At 36.6% G+C, this 26740-nt stretch overlaps 1 protein-coding gene across 3 annotated transcripts in view; it reads left to right on the top strand.

The window, feature by feature from the left end:
* The window catches only part of LOC110345624 (regulating synaptic membrane exocytosis protein 1-like), a 222389-nt gene that overhangs the window by 36082 nt on the left and 159567 nt on the right, over window positions 1–26740 (top strand). The window contains exon 2 of one of the 3 annotated variants that reach the window (XR_015448881.1): window positions 1–26740. This exon is cut by the window's left edge and continues 34179 nt beyond it. The exons of the other annotated variants lie outside the window; for them this stretch is intronic. The gene's annotated coding sequence lies outside the window, so the exon portion shown is untranslated. 3 annotated transcript variants of the gene reach the window in all.

Genomic DNA, 26740 nt, shown 5'->3' with positions numbered 1-26740 from the left:
TTGCTTTTTGCCTCTCTCCCAGTTTATGTTCCTGTTTGGACTGAAACCCAGCCTGATATCCCCTTAAAAATGTTAACAAGTACCTTTTGTGACTGGGGATGCAGACACTGGCTGGACTCTCTCCAGTCCTGTCAAAACCACAATTGCAAATGTTTAAAATAGATTGCAGCTATGCACAGTTTTGAAGTCTCTCTCTCTCATGAATTCTGCCCTTGTATCTTAAATATTACAGTCACAGAAGATTTCCTGAAGTAATCACAATTGAAAGTATGAGCTGTTGGAAAGTTAATCATGATTGTTTATGCAGAAGGCTGACCATGTAATTTCTCCAAGTCATATCTCCAGAAAAAAATACTGAGAAATCCCAGTGACTGTATACCTTAAGCTCTGATGGAGCCCAATCCCAAGCATGCAGGAAAGAAATTTGCAAGGAATGGTGATAAGGGCCTGATAACAGCAAACTGTGTATGGAAGAGTTGTGTACTTATGGATTACTTATCCAGGCGCCTTCTTACTAACAACTGAAGCAAAAATAATCAGTAGGAAAGGCAGTAAAATGCCCACACAAAGTAGGATGTTCAGTTCAGTTCTTCCCTTTGGAAATAATAAGTTAGAACAATGAGCAGAATCATCTTGAGAGAAAGTACAGCTTCCTCTGTGGAACTTGCCCTAGAGATCTGTAGTTGGAATTAAGCTCATAAGCCCCTGAGTTTGAAGAATTACCTGGTAGATTAGCGGAGTTCTGGAATAGTGTCTTTGACTTTGGGAAATCAAATACCTACTAGTGGTTCCTCCATTTCTTAAGACTGATTGAGAATTGGAAACCCCTGAGAGCCCACCACGCTATGTGCACGGTGGAATGAGAGGTCACTCCTGAAACCCTTTTCCAGTTCTCTTAACTCTCAAGTGAACCTGGTAGGGGTCCGCTGGCTCACACCAGGGAAGGCTGGGGCTATTCTCCTGGTTGGCCATTGGCCATCGGTGCCCTCCCCGCCCCAAAGAAGCTCCTCCAGCCCACCTTTGTCCTTGCCAACTGAGCATGGGTGTTGTCCTCTTAGTCACTGTAACTCTTGGCTTCTGTGCCTCAGTTTACCTGCCTAGCTCAAGGGAAACGAGAACCATTCAAGCTAAAAGAGATTAGTTAGCAATGCTAGCTATAAATGGGCCCTCCAAGATAAACAGCTCAGTTAAAATAACCACATGACAGGCAAGAGGAGATACTGGCCCTGAGGCTAAATACCCTTTCTACTGTTAAGTAACTGTGTAAAGTTGAGAAAGCGAATAAACCTTCTGATTCTTCCTTTCCTTATCTGAATGATGTTAGCCACATATTCACCTTGCTGTGTGGCTTGGAGCATTACATGGAACATTTTGCTTGTGGCACCGTGTCTGTTCGTTAATAAGCACTCATGTTGTAACTGTCCTTATTAATAGGAATTCTTGTGGTATTGGGGGCTATAGGGTGGCATTATAACAGATTCCAGAATTCTCCCTTCCAAACACATCCATCTTTCTCTTCTTCTTGATCCTTTTACAAGCATTTCCATGGGAGCTCCCACCAAAGATGAAGCCAAATATCATGTTACTATCAGCTGGGAACACTTTCAATACATACATACCTTATTCAGAATTCTGGTAAACACGAGGTTGGCACAAAAAGACCAGCAGAAACCTCAAGCATGGTATCTTATTACCTAATCTGACTGCACAGACGGAAGAATGGATGAGTGGGATGTCTGGACAAGACACAAGTCCTCTGATTTAGCAGCCTCATGGAGTAGGACCAAGAGAATAGTTTTTAGGTCAGAATTCACTTGCCCATAAATGGAGTGTGGTCTGTCAAAGAATAACTGCACTGCATAGAGTTAAATGGGCAAGGAAAACTTTATTCACAGCTGTTGCCAGTAGGGGAGAGAGGGTGAACTCCAGTAATCCAAAAGGCAGATTTTTTAAATGCTGTGGTCTTGGGCAATGGGAAAGATCCTTAAGACAGGTCAGGCCATCTGTGGTTGGTAATTGGTGTTTATGGAAGTTAGGTTCCTACCTTCTCCTAGAGACTGAAACAAGGAGGCCCTAACTTCATTGATGGTTACATCAAAGGTGCTGCCCCCAAGTCTTTGTGAAAGACATTCCTGGGTTATAAACCAATAAGAGATTGAGAGAAGATTTACATCATAAAGGAACAAAAAAACATCACAATTGCAAATTTTCTAAAGTAGACACTGAGAGAAAAGAAAGGTGCGGGACATGTAGAAAAAATTGTGCCCACAGTTTAATCATTTGAGAACTTCAAGGCTGCCATGTTCAGATCTATGTGACATATTTAATTCCTCTTTTTTTATATAAAGGCATATTGGTGTACTTTTTTTCTCCAAATAGGGCAGATTTAGACTAATACTTTACTGAGTAAATGCATATGATTAGCCACTCACCCTTCTTATGAACAAATGTGATATTTTTCCTAATTATAATAGTGATGTTTATTGTAGGAAAACATTTCATTTAACCAAGAAAGAGAAAATAAAATTTACCCACTACTCAGAAATAACCACTGCTTGCATTTTGTTGGATATATCCTCACCATCTTTTCCTAGTTAAACACATTTATTTTACAAAACTGTAATCATAATGTAATATTCATTACTACCTTTTTTGCATGACAGCATATTATGTATATTTATTATGCTATGTTTTACTTTCTTGTGCCTTATTTTTCAGATATAGCATAGTGTCTTGCAAATAGGAACATTAGATAAGTTCTTAATATGATAACTGCTTATGAGGTTTAAATTTTTAAAATATTTCAGTAAATTGTTTTACATAAATTTGAGTTTTAACAGTATACATTTTTCCTATATTTCCTCAACTGTTTTTAACAGTAGCACTTTATTTAACAGTAGCACTGACCTTTTTTTAACAGTAGCACTTTATTCATTAAAAGATACCAGATTACCAGTAAAAAATAGTACCTGTTATTATCCTGACTGTAAGGAGGGCAGGGATATTATAAACCAGAGTTTGCTTGAAACCATTCCAAAATACTATCCAAAATACTATCAGAGCATTTGTGTGGTTTTGTCAGGCTATGAGTTACGGCCAACAGATTCCTAAATTTAAGATGGCATCCACAGGTTGGGAACAAGGATGACATGAATTTTCTTTTGCTTTGGTCTGATTTTTAGGTTCCTGAGCCTACCTTCTTGGTACTCTTCCGAGCTCCCTCCTCCTTTCCAGAAGCCAGCCCTTTGATGTTTTGACTCCATGGTATTTCCCACCTGTGGTTCTGAGCTTTTTGCCCCATATTGTCCATGCTTTGAATCCCTTTGTCACATTCCTGATTGCTGCTTCTCTGTTTAGCTTCTGTTGAAACTTGGGTTGAACTGTGTGTTTGGTTCAGGAAAGTTATCACAGGATCTTTCAGATCTCACACTTGTGACCTTGTCCTGCCCCAATCCTAGGCAAGTCCTGGCTTCTGATCTGGAGCAGGAGCTCCATGTCCACAAGGGATCCTAGTCACTCCCATCATTGCTCTTCTACTTGTAACTCCAGGTCCAAAAGATTCTTTCAGCTGGCTCCTTACCTTTGAAAGAAATAAGTTCTTGATAGCATTAGGTAGTTACTCTTCCTTTCCCTTGGGCTTTCTGAGACTGTGCTTTAGGTTGCCCCAAGTGAGAGTGTGAATCACAGAGGAGCCAGGGTAGAGACTGAGAGCACTTTCTCTTATTGTGCAGATCTCCCTGGCCTTCCTACCCTGCCCTCACCTGGGCAATCTCTCTGGCCTTAGGTGGGAGGCCAGTGCAGACCACATCTGCCCAAAGCTGGCTACTAATTCTGTGTCTGTTGCTCAGATATTAATAGGAAGGTTAACAATAAACTTTTAAGTCCTCCTTGGACTACACTCCATAGTGAGATTGTAATGACACCTAATCACTCCAAATTCAGTTAAACATTTCTTTTACTGTACATTGTACACATATTCTGGCAGTTGAAATATTTTATTTGATCTTCAAACTGTTCAAACTTGTAGTATACTTTTTTTCTGCCACATTTTATATATGTGGTAGATATTATGGTTTTGTGCTACATTTAATTGTAGGATTTGTCATGGAATAAATAAGTAAAGGCAACTTGTTCAGAATTTATAAGGATTTCTTTATTTTTATTAGTACATATTTATAGGACATAATGTTTATGTTCCTTGTGTGGAATTGGTACATGTACATAATACATCTCAATTCCCTTCCCCCCCCCCCCTCCTGCTCTGTCCATCTTCTAAACCCCTTTCTCCTTTTTTCTTGTTTGATATGTGTTTGTTAACATTCTTTGTTCCTTGTGAGGTTTTACTTTTCTTAAATGTATGGTCTGTTGCTGTGGTATCAGAAAATACCTGATATTTCGTAAGGAGACATCAAAAGTGACAAAAATCCAATAATTTGGAATCAAGGGTAATGACAGAATATCAAATATAAAAATGAGATGCTCATAAATTGTACTATTTTTGCATCTTTGAACATTGTTATCTATAGACAATTTAGCTAAATAGACTTGTACCAAGTTAGAGCATAACTTTCAAATGATAAATGTGCTCAAATATTAAATGTAAATTTATGTAAATATCAGAACTAACCATAGGTATTTGAAGGCTTGTGTATTAAAAGGAGAAAATAGGGCCAGGGATTTAGCTCAGTGGTTTCACCACCTGCTGCGCAAACACAAGGACCTGAGTTCGATCCCTGGTACCAAAAAATAAAAAATAAAATAAAATAAAATAAAAAGAAAATATATACTAAAAAGGAAAAGTATGTGTGACAAGATCAGATGTAAGTCAAAAAAATATAACTAGGGAACCAAGATATTCTAGGTTACTTCCACATGTTCTCACAAACTGTAAATAACCCTAAAATAATAATAACACCTACTTGCCAAAAGAAAAATATAACATTTGATTGGGTTATAAATAATTAATTTTCATTGCTAGCTTGAGGTATCAAGAGCGGACATTGTATCCTTAAATTTTAGCAGTAAGCTTGAATTTGGTATTGATATTTTCTGGCTGTGCTTGGCTGTCTGAAACCTGTGATATTTGTGACCAGGGAGAACAGGATTCCTTTGGGAACAACATTGATTTGTGTTAAGTTTAAGGTTATGCAGGAGGGATAATTTCACGTGCTTCCCACTGGATGACTCCAGACTTGTTATACCCACAGACTCAACACTTTTGAAGGAGTCAGAGTGTGCAATTTCTGTGAAAAAAGAAATTTCACAAGAATGAAGAAATATCCACTCTTAAAAAAAAAAGACAATCTTTCCTCTTTTAGTGTGTTGAAGATTACCTGCGCTCAAAATTATTACTGTTTTAATAATCAGTAATTCTTGTTGTGCAGTGATTCTGTACACATCAAAGGACTGGCTTTTAATGTGGATGTAGTATAATGTAAGCTGGTTATTTAAGGACTGTTAAACTTTGTTCAGCATGTACCATAAAATATAAGCAGTAAGCAATTTTTCCTTCTCAAAAGCAGCAGTTAATTATTATAGATGTCAAAATTGTAGCTGTCATGGTTATTTTGCTTCCAAATTGAACATATCGGCTTTCCAAAGGAGCATTTGAGCACCAAAGTTGTGATCCATTTTTGGAACTGCAACCCAGGGTAAAGTTGCCAATACAGAGTCTTCAGTGGCCTAATCCTACTGAGTAATAGAAATTGAAAACTGGTAGTCTTAAATTACTTTGTACTGTTCAACACATGAGAACAAATTATTTAGCTAGATGTTTTAATGTGTTATATAGAAAAGCAAATCCATTAAAAATTTCAATTAGCCATTTTCTCAGTGTTTGGAACCCCTCGTGCCTGTATCAAACACAATGCATAAAATAAATGATACTTATCAATTTTAAATATTATTTCTTTAATTTATTCCATTCTTGATATAAATTTGAGAGGTTTATCTCTATAAAAGGTTAACTAATGAGATGTTTAATATTTAAAAATGGGTTATGTGGGTGAAGTTTGTGTTCTATAATAATTATAAGTGAATGTTACATACATCCACTGTTGCTCTGAGATGGGTCTTGGAGGCAGGAGAAAGGGGTGCCAGCATCCTGGTATGGAGCAGATAACAGTGAGAGAAGATGTTAGGGAATAAAGTTGAGAAAATTCTCTGAAAAGCAGGCTAAAATATTTAGTAACAGTGATGAAAAAAACTAAACCTGATGTTGACACATAGACTTTATTTTGTCTGATCTGCGTGGAAATCAGGTGAGGTATCTAGCCCGGGAATGCTAACAAACATGTCACAGTCTGGGAGCTGGAGTTCAGCGCCTCAGACTTTAGGGGCTCACTAGAGGTCGACTTGTTACTACTTTGAAGGGAAGGATCCTGCAGAATGTGTGGTCACATACACTTGTGTTTTCTTTACATATCTGAGTATGTACACATTCTCAAGACTTCTACCTAAATCGTCTTCCATGCTAGTAGGGCTCTAATAGAGGTATTATGAAAACGTATAATTTGGAATGAGTTTACTAAAGGGAGTCACTACAGAGATGTGGGCAATGTTTAGGACATGCAGTGAGAAATGGTGAAATAACAGAGCCAGTAACAGTGGCCCCTGTGGCTTTTTAGCCCCAAGAATAGGGAGAAAGAATAGTACTGAAAAGCAGAAGAAAGCTGTGTGGAAAGAGACAGACACTGAGGACTGTGCCACTCAAAGAGAGGCTGGCACTGGAGGGGCACTGGGGTACTGTTTGACAGCTAGGGTCTGGTTGGAGCTGGGTGTCTCATACATTACCTCTTCCCCTTGGCCAAGCCAGGCAAACCCCAGCCAGAGGCCCAAGATCTCTCTGAGGCAGTGGAGATGATTGGGACAGGGCTAGACATTGGAGCTCAAGGGCAGACAAAAGGTGTTTAGCAAAATGCCTAATATTCCACTGGCCATTCATTGACGCAACCTAGTTTTAGTATGTTTTACTGACACTTATTACCTAAAACTGTTTTGATTCATTGATAACTTTTATGTTGATCTTTATCCTTTTTTTCTTCATGGGAACTGAGACCTCAGCAATTCTGCTCTCCCATCTCCAGCTCTTAGAAATATGTACTACATATGATATCTACTCAAGGATTTGTTGACTGAATAAAGAAATGGTCATTTATTTAACTTTTAACTTTCTCAGGAGAAAAACAAAGCTCAAAGATAATAGAATGAAGGAAATAATAAAGGCCAGAGCATAATTAAGTGAAATACAATCTCAAAAAGCCACAGAAAGGGTGAACAAAATTAGATTGGGGTATTTTTCCTTAAGTTATTTTATTGGTACATTTTAGGTATTCAATACATTTGCATTTATCATTGGGTACTTGTACCTGTACGTGATATATCTTGGTTCTTATTTTTTGCCCATTCCCTGTTCTCTCTTCACCCCCTTCACCCTTCACCATTTACAAAGACTTTGTTTCCATTTTTTCCTTTTCTCATGATTTTTCCTTTCCCTTCTTTCCTTTCCCCTTCCCCTCCCACTTCCCCTACCATTTTGGACATTGTCTTCCTATTTCAAATTATCAATTATTCATTTTAATCATTTTAATCCTTATTTACACTTTCAGTTTCTCACACCAGAGAAACTATTCAGTATTTATTTACACATGTGTGTCCTATTTATTTCACTGAAGAGTATGGCCTCAATATGCATCCCTTTAGCTATAAATGTCTCTAGTTTCTCATTCTTTATGGCTGAGTAGTACTCTATTTTATAAAAAAAACCCACATCTCCTATACCCAGTTTCTAGTTGATGGGCACATGGGCTGTTTCCAAGCTTTAGCTATTACAAATTGTGCCGCTAAAACATGAGTGCATATATATCACAGTGGTATGATTCTTTCAATTCTTTAGGGAAGACATCCAGCAGGGGAATAGCTGGGTCAAATGGGACCTCCAGCCCTAGTTCTTTGAGATATCTCCATACTGATTTCCACAGTGGTTGCACCAGCCTGCACTCCCACCAACAATGGAGAAGGGTTACTGTCTCTCCACAACCCTGCCAGCATTTGTTATTGGTTGATTTCTTGATAACAGCCATTCTTTCTGGGGTGAGGTGGAACCTCAGTGTTGTTTTCATCTGCATCTCTCAAATGACCAGTGTTGTTGAACATTTTTTCGTATGTTTATTTGCTAATTTTACTTCTTTGTCTTAGAAATGTCTGTTCATTTCAGATGCACATTTTTGAATTGGGTCTTTAAATTTGGGGGGTTCTGATTTTTTTTCAGTTCTTTATATATTCTAGATAGTAGTCCTTTGACTGAGGTACAGCTGCAAAAATTTTTTTCCCACATTGTAGGTTGTCTCTTAGCTCTGTTGGTGGTTTCTCTTGCAGTGCAGAAGCTTTTTAATAAGATGAGATCCCAGTTGTTGATTCTTTGTGCTAGTTCCCATGCTACTGAGGCTTTGTTCATAAAGTCTTTTCCTATGGCAATGCCTTCAAGAGTTGTACCTAACTTCTCCTCCAGCAGGTTTAGTGTTTCTGTTTAATATTTAGATCTTTAATCCACTTCAATCTTAGTTTAGTGCATGGTGATAGATATGAGTCTAATATTAATCTTTGGCAGGTTAAAATCCAGTTTTCCAACACCATTTATTAAATAGGCTATCTTTCCTCCAGTGAGGATGGTTGGCTCCTTTGTCAAAGATGAGGTGGCTGAGTATGTCTGGAGTTGTTTCTACATCTTCTAATTTATTCCACTGATCCTCAGGTCTGTTTCTTTGCCAGTACCATGCTGTTTTTATCACAGTAGCTTTGTAGTATAGTTTCAAGTTGGGGATTGTAATACCCCCAGCCATGTCTCTGTTGCTTAGAATTGCTTTTGCCATTCAAGGTCTCTTCTGGTTCCAAATCAATTTTTGGATTGTTTTCTCTAGTTCTGTGAAGTATATTGTTGGAATTTCAATCAGCATTGTATTAAATCTATATAGTAGTTCTGGAAGTATGGCCATTTTCACTATATTGATTCTTCCTACCCAGGAGCAAGGGATGTCTTTCCATTTTCTTATATCCTCTTTGATCTCTTTTTTAAGAGTGCTGTGGTTTTCAGTGTAGATCTCTTTTGCTTCCTTTGTTAGACTGATTCCTAGATGGATGCTATTGTAAAAGGAATTTTTTCCCTAATTTCTCTCTCAGTGAGTCTGCTATTTGTGTATAAAAAGACTATTGTTTTTTGAGTGTTGACCTTATATTCAGCTACTCTACTGAATCTATCAATTAAGTCTAGAAGTCTTTTGGCAGAGTTTTTTGGATCTTTTATGTAAAGTATCATATTGTCAGCAAATAATGACAGTTTAACTTCTTCCTTTCCTATCTTATTCCTTTTATTTCTTTGTCTTTTCTAATTGCTATAGCTAATGTTTCCAGAACTATATTGAACAGCAGTGGTGATAGTGTGCATCCTTGTCTTGTTCCTGATTTTAGCATGAAAGTTTTCAGTTTTTTACCATTTAGTATGATGCTGGCTGTTGGTTTTTCATAGACAGCCTTAATCAGGTTAAGATAAAGACCTTCTATTTCAATTTCTGTAGGATTTTTATCATGAATGGGTGTTGGATTTTGTCAAATGCTTTTTCTGCCTCTGTTGAGATGATGATATGGTTTTTGTCTTGACTCTGTTAAGATAGTGTATTACATTTATTGATTTATGAATGTTGAACCATCCTTGCAGTCCTGGGACAAATCCAATTTGGTCAGGGTGTATGATCTTCTTGATGACCCTCTGTATTCTGTTTGCCAGTATCTTGTTGAGGATTTTTGCATCTACATTCATTAGGGAGCTTGGCCTGTACTTCTCTTTTTGGTTTGGGTCTTCCCTGATCTTGGAATCAAAGTAAAACTTGCTTCCAGGAATGAATTTGGAAGTATTGCTTCCCTTTCAATTTCCTTGATGAGTTTAAAGAGTAATGGCATTAGTTCTTCTTTAAATGTCTTGTAGAATTCAGCAGTGAAGCCATGAGGACCTGGGCTTTTCTTTGTTGGTAAATTTTTTATTACATTTTCAATTTCACTCATTGTAATTGAGGTGTTTAGAATTTCTATATCTTCTTAAAGGCAAAAGGTTTATTGATTTTATTTATTCTTTCGAAAAATGAACTCTTTGATTCATTGATTTTTTTGTATCATTCTCTTAGTCTTCATTGCATTGATTTCTACTCTGATCTTTACAATTTCCTCTTTTGTACGAGCTTTGGGTTTGTTATGCTCTTCTTTTTCTATGTGCTTGAGGTTCTGCATTAGGTTATTTATTTGAGTTCTCTCTGTTTTCCTAATATGGACATTCACTGCTATGAATTTCCTGTGTAGAACTGCTTTCATTGTGTCCCATAGATTCCTGTTGTACTGGCATCATCATTTATGTGGAGAAACTGTCTAATTTCTTTTTAAATTTTCTTTGTGACCCATTGGTTTTTCAGTAGGGTGCTATTCAATTTCCATGTGTTTGTAGGGGTTTTGAGGTTTCTTATGTTATTGATCTCCAATTTTATTGCACTATGGTCTGATAACATACAGGGGGTAACTTCAGTTCTTTTACATTTACTTAGACATGTCCTATGAGCTAGCATGTGGTCTATTTTGGAAAATGACTTGTGTACACCCGAAAAGAATGTGTATTCTGATTTTATGTGGTGGAACACTTTGTAAACATCTATTAAGTTCATTTGTTCAATAGCTTGGTTCAGTTCTAGAATTCCATTGTTAATTTTTTATTTAGATGATCTGTCTATTTGTGATAGTGGGGTATTGAGGTCCCCGACTACAATTGTATTAGTGCTTATTTGATTTTTCATGTCCATTAATACTTGATTTGTATAGTTGGGGGCATTTATATTTTGTTCATATATATTAGGATTGTCATCTCTTCCTCTTGGATTGTTTCCTTCACAAGGATGTAGTGATCATCTTTTTCTCTCTTAATTACTTTTGGTTTGAAATCTACTTTGCCTGCAAATAAGCTTGCTACCCCTGCTTTTTTCTGCATTTCTGTTGCATGGAGAACTGTTTTCCATCCTTTTACTTTCAGTCTATGAATTTCTTTTTGAGTTAGGTGTATTTCTTGTATACAATATATTGTTGGATTTTGCTTCTTAATCTATTCTACCAGTCTATTTCTTTTGATTGGTGAGGCCATTAACAGTGATGCTTATAATTGATAGGTAATGACTCATCCTTGTCATGATGTTTTGCTGTTATTGGCTCTTTTATTTCTTATTTTTCCTCCTTTCTCTTTAGCTTCTTACCATGCCTGGTCTCTTCCCTCTGTTGGGCCTCATGGAGTTGTGACCGTCATTGTTGTTTTCTAGGATATTGTTTAGAATTGCTTGGAGTGCTGGTTTGGTGTTCACGAAATTTCTCAGGTGTTCTTTGTCATGGAAGTATCTAATTTCCCCATCGATTTTGAAAGAGAACTTTGCAGGATACAACAGTCTAGGTTGGAAGTTATTTTCTTTTAGGGCTTGAAATACTTCACTCCATTCTCTCCTTGACTTGAGGGTTTGTGTTGAGAAGTCTGCTGTGATTCTGATGGGCTTTCCTTTGTAGCTGATTTGTTTCTTTGCTCTAACTGCTTGTAGGATTTTGTTCTTCTGTTGGGTTTCTGGGATCTTGACTATTATATGTCTAGGTGTAGATTTTTTTGATCATGGCTAGTTGGAGTTCTATATGCCTCACTTATCTGTATGTCCAGTTCTCTACCTCTCTCTGGGAAGTTTTCAACTATTACTTCTGTGAACAGTTTTTTCATATCAATTGTACTTTGTCCTGTTTTTTCATGGACTCCTACCAGTCTTATGTTAGTCTTCTTTGCATCATCTAGCAGCTGCTCTATTGATTTCTCATGGTCCCTTACTAATTTTAAGAAATCTCTGTTTTCATGATCATTAACTGCAATCCTGTCTTCTATATCTCATATTCTATCTTCACATTCCCTTAATCTGCTGGGCATAATTTCAATGGGGTCTTTAATCTCTTGGATATCTGTTTGACTCAGTTTCATGGATTCCATTGCTTTCTTATGTTGGGTGATCATGGTTTCCATTTCTTTCTTAGGCTGGGCATTCATGGCTTCCAGCATGTTTCTGAGCTCATCTATTTTTTTTTTTTTCTGTTTCTGTTCTAGAGCCTGTAATCATGTCTTTCACTCTGCTCACCATCTCTGTAGTTATCTGGGAAATTATTTCTGCTTTAAATTTTCCTAGACCCTCATTCATCTGCTTTGTTACTTCCTGTGCTATCAGTTCAGGGTGTCCAGGTGGTTGCTTATCAGACTTTTCCACCTCCTTTCCCCCAGAATTTGCCTTTGGTGGGGTGGAAGTCTGGGTTTGTGCCTTGCTGAAATGTCTTCTCATTTTTGTTTTTGGTACTGTCCCTGGTTCAGTTCCTGGTTTGATACTTCAAAATAGGTTATTGTAAGCATCTTTGTTGCTTGTATTTAGAACCTTTGTGGAGGGGTGAGGATTTAGCTCACTGGTTCCATTGCCTTCCCTGAAAGCTCAAGAACCCAAGTTCCATTCCCAGTACCAAAAAAAAAAAAAAAAAAAAAAAAAAGAGTAGTTATTCTATAGAACCCTTATGGAATGATTGCTTCTCAGAGGTGCCTTCCAGATATATCTGGTCTTTAGGTTTTGAGTCTCTAATGACCCTGAAGCTATCTCATTTTCATTATACCAGGAAGTACAACTGATTAGATCAATCACAACATCTTAGCCCTAGTGATACAATCAGCAATACCATAGCATCAAGCACAGCTAGGGAGGGATAGGTAGAAGGATAGGGGAAGGTTAGCAGTGAGGCTAGAGGACACAGGAAGATTATGCAAACTTCAAGAAACTGTTGAAGACAAGAGGAAAGGACAGAATGGGAGAATAAAGACAAGAACAGAACAACCTAACAGCAACAAGGAGGCTAGAAACTCTATTTACTTGCCTTTAAAACTAATGACAATTGAGAGAAGGATAAAGAGAAGAAAAGAAAAATAAAGAAGAAATCTGAGTTAGAGCTAGAACAGAAACAAAAAGAGAGATGAAGAACAATGTCGGACAGTGAGAGAACGAGAGAGAAAGAACAAAGAAATACAAAAAAAAGAAGAAAAAAGAAAAATTTGAAAAGAGTGGGAAAAAATTAAAAATAAGCAAAAAATAATAAAAAAATGAAAATGAAGGGCCTCCTTCAGGGTATGTCTCTGCTGTCACAATAGACAGCATAGGCAATAGTATGCAGATATAAGTCAATGAGTCTCCGCAAGCCAGTAGCAGACAGGTGAGATTCAGGCAGGTTTCTGGCTGAAAGTCCCAAGTTGAGCTCCCTGTCCTCCTGCAGGGTTGAACTCTGTAAATTTCTACTGCAGGTTCCAGTTGCCCTTCCCCTAAAGATAGTCCAGGTTTCAATGTGAGGTGATGATCCCTCCACTTTACCTAGTACAGTGCTCTAGTGTGCCTTTATTACAGAGATTCTCTTCACTTTTCCAGTGGGCTTCAATTTTCATCAGTGAACCTGAGAGAGGCCCTTTTTGTGTTGTTCACCTCTGCTCTATCTTCTGGAGCTCAGGACAATGGCCTTTATGTCCCCTGTGCCTCTGTAGTGTGGAACCAGGTAGTGGCACAGCCAGGAGGCCAGAAGTGGGGGGTGGGCAGCTGGGAGGTATGCCTGCAGCTAAACTGGTCGTTGGGGGTGGGGCGTGGGCGGGACAGAGCTCCGCTCCATGTGGCCAAGGTCCTCACTGTCCACTTGCTGGTTCTAGATTAGTTTTGGAAAGAGAAACAAAAATTGATAAAAAACTTCAGCTCAGCTAAAAATGGAAGACTCAAAATAGTAAACTGGGACATAGAAGACATTACAGCTGACATCATTGAGATACAAAGAATCTTAGAACTGCTGTGAACAATTGTATGTCAACAAAATGGATAACCTAGAAGAAATTGCTAAATTCCTAGACACCTGTCATCTACTATCATGAAGAAATAGAAAATATAAACAGACCAATAACTAGTGAAAAGTTGAAATCAGTAACAAAAAAGCCAAACTTCAAAGAAAAGTCCAGGACCTGATGGCTTGATTTTTTTCAAACATTTACAGAACTAATGCTAATTCTTCTCAGCTCTTTCATAAAACTGTGGGGAGGGAAGTCTTGCAAACTCACTTTAGGACAGAATTAGTCTTACTGAAGCCAGACTAAGACAGTATAAGAAAACAAAATTATGGACCAGTATATCTAGTGAACATAGATCTAGAAATCCCCAATTAAATACTAGGAAACCAAATGCAGCAGTACATTAAAAGGATGATTTAGGGCCGTGGTTCCTCCACCTGCCTCGCAAGCACAAGGTCCCCAGTTCGATCCCTGGTACCAAAAAATAAGGGATGATTAATCAGGATCAAATGGGAATTGTCTCTGTAATACAGGGGTGGATCATCAACCGGTAACTGATACACCATAAATGAAGGATGAAAACCATATGATGAGCACAGTATGTATAGAAAAGGTACTCAACAAAAATTCAACATTCCTTTGTAATGAAAACTACCAAAAATGAGGCATAGAAGAATGTACCTTCATACACTACAGGTCATATACTACAATGCCTTGAGTTAATATCATACTCAATAGTGAAAGTTGAAAGATTTTCTTCTAACGTCCGCAAAAAGACAAGAATGCCTACTGTCACCACTTCCCATGTCTGTTGCAGCACTGTGCACAACACCCAAGAAATAGGAACAGCCTGAGAAACCATCAGCCAATGAATGGATACAAAAATATGCATGCATGCACACACACTCACGTGTTCCCACCACCAAATTACTAAGTATGTGAGGTAATACATGTTAAGTATCTTCATCTAGCCACTCCCCAACATGATATGTATCAAAAGATCATGTTGTACACCATAAATATGAGGCGTGTTTGAAAAGTATGATGAATATTTAAATTTTGAAAAATGTGTCGCAATAAAAGACACATTGTCATTAATCCCATTCAAATACTTCCCCTTGCTGTGTAAACATTTATGCCATCATTCTTGCTACTTTTTGAAACAATTTTAGAAGTCCTCTTTTATGAGTCTTTTTATTTGTGCTGTTATAGCTGCCTCAATGTCCTGAATTAATTGAAAATGTTTACTTTTCATGGTCACTTTGACTTTGGGGAATAAAATAGCACAGTGCCAGATGGAGTAAATAAGGTGAATGAGGACACACTGTAATGTTTTTATGAGCCTGCTTACCATTGGATGGCACTTGGCAGCAGCCTTTGGTGTGTTTTTGATCATACCTCATAAAGACATTCACTAAAGAGAACTCCAGAACTGGTTCAGAAAGTGACAAGAATGATGGGATGAGTGTGTTGGAAGTGACAGGAAGTATTTTGAGGAGGACTGATGGCAATGTACCTTTAACTTTAAACATTTTAAAAAATTTAAACATTCACTGCGTTTTGATCACACTTCAGATACACAATTTATTTGTTAAGTAAAAATATACACTTTCACGTGGATTTATGTTTATACATATGTGCATAGTAGATATATCTGTATAAATACCTTAAATTTCTTTTCTTTTTCTTTCTTTTTTTTTTGGTACCAGGGATCGAACTCGTGACCTTGCACTTGCGAGGCAGGCACCGGAACCACTGAGCTAAATCCCCAGCCCTACCTTAAATTTCTTAGTAAATAGGCATTATATTTTATAATTAGCTATAGTCTAACTGGTACCAAACACACTAATCTCCACAAAGTAGCCTATCATTAAATTTGTGTTAAAGAATCGTGAGTGAATATAATCATGATAGGTAAATGAATGTATCCAAGACACTAACGTAAATAATGGGATTAATTTCATAAGACATTAACTGAAATCAATATTGTCAGGAAATCAGAAATATAATTTGTATTTTTAAAAATCACGAGTTAAAAATATCCATTTGGTTCATTTATTCAGCACTCATCAAATAAGCCTCATAGGGATTTGCTACATTCTGCGTAGATCAGGAAAGCTCACTGTTGGACGTGTTCTCTGATTTTCCTTCTTTCTACACACTTGCTAGGTTCATACTTCTCTACTCTCATAAGTTATATATACATGGTCATGCAACTTACCTTAGCCAAGAAAATCTAGAGACAAGGGACATTTAAGACAAGCACTCAGAAGCCAGGGTCAGTTTGCTATCTTCTTGCCGATCTGTCCTGGCAATTTAAAATCACACTAGTGGCAGAGCTTTCTGAAATGAGAACTGTGTGGTACAGAGCCCCTGGCTACCTGGGATGAACTTAAAAAATGAGCAGAAAATAAACTTTGGGGTTTGGGAATACCTTGGAGTTTAGACCACTGAGTCTGAGAAGCTATTTGTCTTGTATTATAGCTTAGCTGGTTTGGAATGACAGAGCAAGATAAATGGGCACTGGCCCTCTCCGAGCTCATAGTTGAATGAAGGAGACAGTCTTGTTTGTTTGGTTTGAGGTGGAGTCTGAATATATTACCCAGATTGCCCTCAAACTCAACTCCTGGCTTCCTGAGTAGCTGGTACTACAGGCGTAAACCACCTTATCCAATAACGACAGAGCCTTAAATGAAAATTATTATAAAACAACCCAGGAAGTGCTAACTAGGGAGTCTGAGACCGCAGAACACAGAACATTTCTGCATGAGTTAAAGAAGGGCTAAAAAAGAGGTGACAGAGTTTGACCTTAAAGAAAACATAAAAGATCTCCAGACAGAAGAAATATAAAGAAAGATTCTAAGATGAGGAATAGTACAGGCAAAATTGTAGAATCGCAGGAAGCCCTGACTCTCGGGACACATACTTGTGCCGTAACAGCCCCTTGGGTCAGATCCAGAGTTCCTCAGAGCAGTGCAGGGAGGCTGCTGAGAACACCCTGGAGGAAGCCTGCCCAGATCAAAACCCCGACCTGGAGGCTATGCCATCTGGGCCACAGTATATAGCTGCCATCAGAATACTCAGTGTCATCCTGTGCAAACGAGTGACAGGGAGAGCCACCATGTAAGAGGCTGTGAAGAGCATAACATATAATATTTTTATGTTGTAACAAAGTGCTTGGCATAGAATGGGTATGCAGAATGTGAGCTTTATGATCATCACTAGTTATGTTATATAGACTGTAGTGATTCACTGATGGACATAAAGGAAGTTGGACAGTGGGAGTGGACATCACTGACCTAGAGGACAAGGGAGAAAAGTGAAGCACAGGTTGACGTGACCTGGAAACCTCTTTGGACTGTCAGAGTAGGGATGTCTGGGGCAGGGTGTATGGTGATTCTGGAACACTGACCTTACACAATCATTGCCAAGCATATCACCTTATATTTTCAGTCTTTATATATTAAGGATAATCTAATTTTACTTATAAAATCTAAAAATAGAGTGAAAGCATCAGTTAATTCAGTCCTGCAAAGCAGAAGCAAGCGACAATCAGCAGGGCCCCAAGTACTACATCATGTGCAAAGGCTTCCCTGGCCTTGTCCCTGATGATTAGAGGAGTGCATCTCAAGCTCTGAGGAGTACACTTTTGTAGTATTAGGATTTGTCCATCTAAGTGCTTATAGGTGTATTTTTATGCCTTTCAGTGCAACATCTTAATGTAGATTCTGAGTATAGATGGAATGGGAATGGAAGAGTTCACATAATTTGCAGTTATGACCTCAGTACCCTTGATTAGAGTGCCCCCTTCCTTGGCAACATAATCACATAGACCTCTGTGTTGGGGCATAGTAAGGTAACAAGGAAGGGTTTTAAGTATATAATTATCTTCTCCTCCCAAGATCACGAGAAAAAAGTGTAAGCCAGAGGAACTGTATGCTCTGTTTGCCACGTACTATTAAAACATTTTGTACGCAGCCATCAGTTGTTTCTTGTACACTGCTATGGCCTTTGGAATCACACTCCCTTGGATAAAATCCCAGAATTTTCACTTTTTATGGGAGCATTAGCTTTGCTAAGCTTCAGTTTTCTCATATAAAAAAAACAAAGACAGTAAGTATATCCTCTTTGCAGAGATACAGAAAGAATGAAACCAGCTAGACAATGCTTCAAAAAATGTATAATTTATTTAATTCAAATGACTATGAGTTGTCAAGTCCTCATGTGGTATATATATAGTAATTAATTATACTATTTCCATTTAACAGTGAAGAAGTCACTGGAATTCTACACTGCTGACAACAATGTAAAATAATGTAGCCATTTTGGAGAACAACTTGCTTTTAAAATTATACACTTGCAGGTGACACAAGAATTCCACTTCTAGGTATTTGCCCAGGATAAGTGAAAATAAATATCTTCACAAAGACTCATCCTCTATGTTCAAAACAATTTTATTCATAAGGGGCAAAACTAAGCATAATATACTGGCCATCACCTGGTATGTGAATAAGCAAGTTGCTGTAAATGTGTAAGGTGGAGCACTGCTCAGCCATAGAAAGAAATCAATTACTGATACTTGGAACAACACAGGTCAGTCTTAACAAAATATCTTCCATGAGAGATGTTAGTTGTAAAAATCTGCATATTGGATGATTCTATTTATTTTGCATTTTAGAAAGGGCACGATATAGAAATAAAGTAGACATCAGTTGATTGTCATAAGGTCTGTGGGGAAAGAGGGAGGGTATTGATTACAATGATACAAAAGAAAACTTTAGAGTGATAGAAGTGTTCTGTATTAGACTGTGGTGTAGCGGTTGCTGGACCATATACACTTGTCAAAGCATACTTGACCATACACTTTAAAGGAGTGAATTTTATTGTATATAGATTATATTTAGCTTTTAAAAATAAGGAACCTGTGACAATGGAAACCTCTAGACAGGAAGAAAACCAAATACTAGCCAATAATTCTGACTTTGAAATGAATTCTAGACAGCAGAAACCAAGAACTTGGGTACTGGATAACTAGCCTTCCGAACAGTAAAGACCTGTACATCTGAACCTATCATAAGGAACTGGTGATGGTGAACTAAGTCAAAGTGGGAATGATCAGCAACAACCCCCTTGAAAAACCTGCAGTTGCAAATTTATTAGAACAGTTTTGCAAGTCCCTTTGACAATTTGTGTAAGAAAACTTATTTTTCCAAATATATAAAGTTCTGTTTTTAAAATCACTTGCTAGCTTAGCTTTCCTCCAAAAACATTTTTTCCCTGAGACAGCTTCTACCTTTATAGCTATTTTTTAAGTGCTACAGTCTGATGCATTTTTTATCCAAAGTGATGAAATAGCACAAGCTTCCTCTTAAAAAAAAAAAAAACTCACATCAAGGATGGCTGAAGCATGCCTTTTGTGCACACTTGTTTTTTATGTTTGTATATTATATTGAGCTTACAAAGAAAATCAGCATTTTAAGATAACAGTTAAAATGAGAATGGATAAGTAGCTATAAAACTTGACATTAAAATTTCATCCTGTCACCAGTTGATGGGCATTTGGGCTGTTTCCAAGTTTTAGCTATTACAAACTGCGCTGCTATGAACATGGGTGCACATATATCACTGTGGTATGATTCTTTTAATTCTTTGGGGAAGATCTCCAGCAGTGGAATAGCAGGGTCAAATGGGACTTCCAGTCCTAGTTCTTTGAGGTATCTCCATACTGATTTCCACAGTGGTTGCACCAGTCTACACTCCCACCAGCAGTGGAGCAGGGTTCCCCTTTCCCCACAGCCCTGCCAGCATTTGTTATTGGTTGATTTCATGATAGCAGCCATTCTTTCTGGAGTGAAGTGGAATCTCAGCGTTGTTTTCATTTGCATCTCTCGAATGACCAGTGACATTGAACATTTTTTCATGTATTTATTTGCTATTTCTACTTCTTTGTCTGAGAAATGTCTGGATAAAGAAAATGTGTTTTTTTAATAAAATGGAGTACTACTCAGCCATAAAACATGAGAAATTAGAGACATTTATAGCTAAGTGGATGCACATTGAGGCAATACTCTTAGGTGAAATAAATAGGACACAGATGTGTAAATACCGAATAGTTTCTCTGGTGTGAGAAACTGATAGTGTAAATAAGGACTAAATGTATAATAGGCCATGTGAAATAGGAAGAAAAGGGGCAAAGGGGAAGGAAGTGGGAGGGCTAGGGGAAAGAATAGAAGGGAATGGGATTAATATGAGAAAATGGAAAAATAGGAACAAAATTTTTGTAAATAGGGAGGGCTGGAGGGGTTGAAGGGAGGGCTGGGCAAGGGTGAAAAACAAGAACCAAGAGAGACTATGTAAAGGTGCAAATTTCCAATGATGAATGTCATTATATTGTATACCTAAAATGTACCAATTATTAGAATGAATAATCAATAATGTAAAATAGGAATAAAAGGTCCAAAGGGGTAGGGGTAGTGGGAGGCACAGGGCAAAGGAAAGAAGGGAAAGGAAAAATGATGAGAAATGGAAAAAATGGAAATAAAGTCTTTGTAAATAGGGAAGGGTGGAGGGCGTGAAGGGAGGGCTAGGAATGGGGAAAAAACAAGAACCAAGATGCATTATATAAAGGTACAATTCCCAACGAGAAATGTAATTGTGTTGTATACCTACAATGTACCAATAAAAGAATTTAATACAAAAAAAAATAAAAAAAATAAAAAATTTCATCCTAAAATCGTCATGCAAAAATAAAATACTCTATTGGTTAGTAGACTGAAAGATTGGAAGACATGAGAAATCAAACACTCTTATATGAAGTTTACAATGCTGTTCTGATATTTTTCCCCATCTTCATTCATGGGGGATTAGATTATATTTCTTTTGGTGGAATGATAACATGGTCAATGGGTACTTTTTTCCTTATTTTTTTCTATCTAAGCCCCACTTCAGCTTATTTAGTTCTTTATTGTAGGATGTTTTATTTGTTTTTCTTGCATTGAGAATCATCTGATGCTGACAATGTCATTGTCATTATATCATAATGATGGCATATTCAACTATAAACATTCTTACACTCAACAGTTGTGGGGCACCTCTATTTCCAAGGTAGTATTTCAAGGGTAGTAAAAAGCTACTTGTTGAAAACAACTATATGGTGCTTGAGTGTCTTCAAGCCATTGTAGATTTATCTGCTACTAAGAACCCTTCTAGATGGAGTCCAGAAATGTATCATTATGACTATTGTGTTTGACAAAAATGAAGTACAGAAAATTGTTTACCTAAAATGTTTGAATTGGTCAGTGGTAAACCATGCCTCAAATCTCAGGTCTTCTGATTTCTTTAGCTACTGACCCACCATATCACTTTTACAGAACAATATTCTTGCTTTCCAGTGAGATAATTGAGCCATTGCATTTGGGTATGTGGCTGTCATTGCTTTTTCTATCTAGATCTTACGAAGTGAGATCAGATTGGGTGTAAAAGGCAGGTCTGCATTTGTGACCACATGAAAATCCTGTCATGGTTTTCTTTTACTGATGTGCAGTCAGTAAAGATAATGTACAATGTTACAACCTTGTGTAATTGGTGGGAAACTTTCATGGGATGATTTATGGACTCCAGGAAGAGCCTTATGAGCCTGCACACCTACCTCATGCCAAAATTCTCTAAGAAACCTGTCTTTTGAGTGAAAAGATTAAAGGATCTTATTAAATAGTTACTCTGTATTGGAAAAAATATCTAGTACCTTCATTCATTTATCCCACAAATATATATCAAGTACCTATTATGTGCTAGACAATATTCTAGGACCTAGAGGTATAACAGTGTACAAACAAACAAAAATCTGGCCTTCCTGAAGTTTTTGATCATTATCATTGATATTATTATGAATTAGATTCTACCAAAAGAAAATTTGTGAGATCCTTGGGAATCCATACTGATTGGGTAAGTTGTTGATAGGGGAATAGAATAGGCCTGGGGTAGTTAGTTACTACTGGGAAATACATGTTGACCCGGAAGTTGGATATCAAGAGGACCTGTTAGGCTGGGTTTGTTCCTGCTGCAGTAGGAAGAAAAATCTATGTTGAAGTTGTATATATAGATACCCCAATGGGGCCAACTAGCAATTCTGGAGCTGCAGGAGAAATCAGCCATACAAATATCAGGCCATACTGTTTATTTCCCAAACACTTATGGGATGGCTAAAGTGGCCCTGCTGACCCCAGCTAAGCTTGCTCATGCTTCTTCAGGTTGGCTGGGTGAACATGACTTATTCTAGGTTGGGAATATTCTGGCTTTGAGCTTTAGGTTTGGTCCAGATTTGTTCCTTATGACTCAGGTTTGTCTCATGGTGGTGGCAGGTCAAGAAGGCAAGCCTCAGCATAGAAATCCATTTCAGCCTTGTTCTCACCTCACATCTGCTAATGTCCTGTCATCTGAAACAAGTCACATGGCCAAGCTCCAGAGCAAGGGGTAAGTTTTGGTTACCATGAGGCTAAAATAAATGGCACATTTGAACCTGATACTGAAGAAGTGAGGTAGTAAGCTGCAGATGGGAAAGAGTGAAGGTTTTTGAACAATAGTTTAATCAAACACAGAGGAAGAAAGAACTTTAAGGAGAGAGAAATAGATCAACTGATGTAAATTGTCTGTAAAAGCATTTTGACTTATCTCTCATTATTTTTTCCATTATTTCATACTCTTCCATTACCACTGTTCTTCATCCTTTCAGAATTAGTTTGTTTCCTTAACATAAAAGCATACTTAGTTCTTACATGAAAGCTACATCGAAATAGCTTAATTTGGTGACTTCCAGAGGACTCCTGAGGTTTCTTATACTTGAGATTTCATTGAATAAAGCCAGAGCAAATGTATATGCTTCTTTGTTGAAACCACTGAGTTGCACTATCTCTAATAAGGCTGCGAGAATTGCAGCTCTGCAACCCTCTTTATGCTTCTCCTCAATCACACAAACCCAAATTATAGAAGCACTGCTCTTGACACTGTTGCCTTTATAGTCTCAAACTACTTATACCTATAAGAAAAGGTACAATGAAGAGGTTTGGACTATAGTGATGCATAACTGTTGCTTATTTATAGAATGTTTAAAGTAGTAGGATTAGATGTGACTCCCATGATAGTCTGATTTTTTTCTGTATACTTCTACTAAAATAATTTTTAAACAACTTTGAAAATATTAATCTTAGAAACTGCAGCAAATGCTCAGGATTTCTTAGAAAAATAAATGTCACTTGCCTTATTACAATTATAAAACATAAGATATTTTCAGTTCTACCTAGAATATAGATTGGACCTTTCAAAATATCAGTTTTAGGATGTCTGCAGCAATATACACTAAACTAGTTCAATTGTTAAATATTTCCTAAGAAATACTGGATGCATATCTGTATATCATTTAAAACAGATAATGCTTTTTTTTTTTGGTACCGGGGATCGAACTCAGGTCCTTGCACTTGCGAGGCAGGCGATGGAACCCCTGGGCTAAATCCCTATAGTAGTATGGTTTTCTTTTCCTGAACTGGATTTTAAAAGCATTTTTAAGATTTTGATATAATAATTCATCTTAATGAAAAATCTCCTTACATAAAACAATTGCTTAGCTTTAACTGTATTTTTTTTCCTGATTCTGACAAGGTATGAAGGAAGAAATTGTGTGATTTGAAAAAGTATATTAATTATTTAAATGTTGTAGTTGTTTACTGGAATGATTGTTTTCCAAAGAACATTACAATAGAATGCACAGATCTGAATTGGTCAGTCAGATGATCAACAGCTCCATACATCTGTGTTACCTCAACTAAGAATGAGCTACAGAACATCCCATTCCCATTACCTCTTCCTAACATGCATACTTCTCACCCAGACTCTACCTTTTGATTCTTTTTACCTTTATTTTTTGCTTCCTTTTGAACTTTATAAAAATTGGATTATACCATAACTCTTGTCTCTGGCTTTTTTGCTCAAAAAAAAATATTTCTGAGATCTATTCATATTATTGAATGTCCGTGAGTGTATTCTGCTGTATGAATGTATTATGATTCTTTGCAAACAGTTCTTCTATTGAAACTCTATATTGTCCCCAAATTTAGGCCATTACAAATAAGACTACTATGGTCGTTCTTGTAGAAATCATTCTGTAGACCTATTTTCATTTCTGTTGGGTAAATACATAGAACTCTATTTCTGGGCCATATATTTGTATGAAAAAGTTTAAAAGTTTTTCAATGAGGTAGCTAATGTATTTTTAGAGAAAACATTTCAGTATCCTTTGAATTTTTGTATGTAAAAGAAGATACATAGTTATTTGCTTGAGAAATCTATGTTAATTGTATAAATAAAGGGCAGAAATGTTGAGTTTGCAACATTTACCTTTTATTAGCATGACAGATGTAGTCTATCTACTGCACCGATTACATTTTTAATTCCATATATCTAGTTTAAGCATTACCAAAAAAGTACAGAACAGTTTGCTATTGCACTTAAATTATTCTTTTACAGTTTATAAGCACATTGTTCACTACCTCTGTAAAAAGCAAGAACTCTGGGCTTTGCCTAATGGTTGATAGTTTAGGTCAGCATTTGTTCTTTTGGTGAGTTTATTATATTGAATACTTAGCTATTAAAGAATTTATTGTTTTCTGGATTTAATGATATTAAATTGGTTAGATTTTTTAAAAAATGAATTTATTGAGTAGCTTGTGTGTGCCATCTCTCTATAGAATTAATAAATAATAATGAAGAAAATACGTGCTCTAAAACTGTATTGTTTTATTTGGAAGAAGAATATCCAAAGATTTGGATGATAGATTTATTTAGTAGACCAAAATGTAAAGTGGTCGCACACGATTGTGTAAATATGTTAATGCTTGAACACCAAGAGAGTGTTTAAGTGAAAATATTTTTTTGTGGAAGTGAAGTGCTATATTTTCTATTTTCTAATATCATATGAAGTAACTTACCAAGCACTAACTAGTGAAAGTGCATATTTGTTATGTGTTATAATTACTGAGTGTCACAATGTTTTCCAAACTGAGTATCAGTCCTCGAAACATACTACAAGTTAATACCTATTTTAAAGATGAAGACTGAATACTAACAAAGTTTCTGCAGAGGTATATAATAAAAACACTTCTGATAAATTATTTAACTTAATTCTTCCCTAATTTATTTAACCATGAAACCATTTTTTGTGTGATAGCACTTATTTAATTTATATGGAATGTTTCTATAACATATTCTTTCAAAAATACTAGTTTTGTAAAATATTCCAAATTTAGCAATATATATCATTTTGATAATTATAATTTACTATAATTATTAGATGCCAGAGTATGCTGCATAAGGCAGATTAGTTCCCCAAATTTAATAAAAATGGAATTTGTTTAATTTTTTTCTTATATGATATAAAAACTTCTGTGATTTTTATGTTTTAAAATTTTAATGATTGTTCTTTTTTCTATGATTCTATTTTGCTTTTCTTAAAAGAATTTCACATGCAATATATGGTAGTATAATGGAACTTGACACTTATGACCAAGAAAAAAAAATGAAATTGTGAACATGCCTACTACATTGGCAGAATTGTTAGGATATATCTTAAATTTTGCTCTGAGGTTTCTTGGTTCCTCAACCAAAAAATATCATTATAAATATTTGTAACAGAAGAGCAATGTGATTTTCTTTGCACTATATTTTGAAAAATTAATGTGGAGTTTTATAAAAGGGGATCAAATTTGTGTAGTAATCAGTGACCTCGCCACTATTTTACAGTAAAGGCAAAAATCAACTTCATTCAGCTGTTTCTTATATTGACTGGCATAAAAGCTGAGGGCCCAGCATTAAAATGCAGACCAGGGAAAGCTATTTTATGAGGAACTATGATAATGTAGTAGTAAGTAGTAAGGTATATAGACTTCTTTTGGTTTAGTTTTCTCCAAGAAAAGCACTCACACCTTCCAGTGGAGTGAATGAATGGCTCATTCTTCATCAGCAGTTCCCAAACTGACTAAATACATTATAATCATCCCGGGGACCAAATAATATTAAAATTCCTGATACCAAACCCCAGCTCTATAAATCTGGAATGGGACCCAAGAAAATCTTCCCTTTAAAACCTCTAGATGATTCTGATACGTGACTGTGTTTGGAAACAATTAGTGGATATCCTGAAGATCACTTTTGTCTGTTCGTCTTTTTGTATGACCTGGTTTTTAGAATGGGTTATACAATTTGAGCTTGTTTTCTTTTTGTGCACCTATGTGAAAATATTGTGCAACCAGAGAGTCAACAATTAAGAGAGCTGTTAGCCAAAGGAATGCACTTAGACTTGTTTGTTCTCTGGAACAGATGCGTAGTGAGAGATAGGTAAGGTACTGGTGAAAAGGAGAAATGCAGAGAGGATAAAGCAGGTGCAAGGAACCGTGAATTCAGGAATGTTCAGAATAGTCCTTTAGAAAGCCAGGGAGAGACCTACTCTAAATATCTTCCCAAGGGTAGAGTTAGGATCAGTATGTGCCAGTTACATAAAGGCAGGTTTTAGTAAACATGTTTAAAAGAATATCTAAATAGTCAGAAATATTTAACAATAGAATTAGCTATTTCAAGGATAGTAAACTCTCCATGGCATTAGGTTTGCCTATAGTGCAGTCATGATTGCAGCACAAGTTAATGGCTTAAATAGTGGTGACAAATAGAATTCAGTGTTTTAAAATTGCTAAGATTTTTATAGATACATGAATCTATGAATGAGAAGAGTATGCAAAATGAATCCTAGGACTAAGTAGAACTCTGGAAGTAATGCTGAAGAGCAAG

The sequence above is a fragment of the Heterocephalus glaber genome, unplaced genomic scaffold (genome assembly GCF_053883595.1).
Source record: "Heterocephalus glaber isolate CG9 unplaced genomic scaffold, H.glaber_assembly_v1.0 deba00000594, whole genome shotgun sequence".
Taxonomy (NCBI): domain Eukaryota; kingdom Metazoa; phylum Chordata; class Mammalia; order Rodentia; family Bathyergidae; genus Heterocephalus; species Heterocephalus glaber.
The sequence above is the reverse complement of the archived record's forward strand: the minus strand, read 5'-3'. Positions and strand labels throughout refer to the sequence as shown.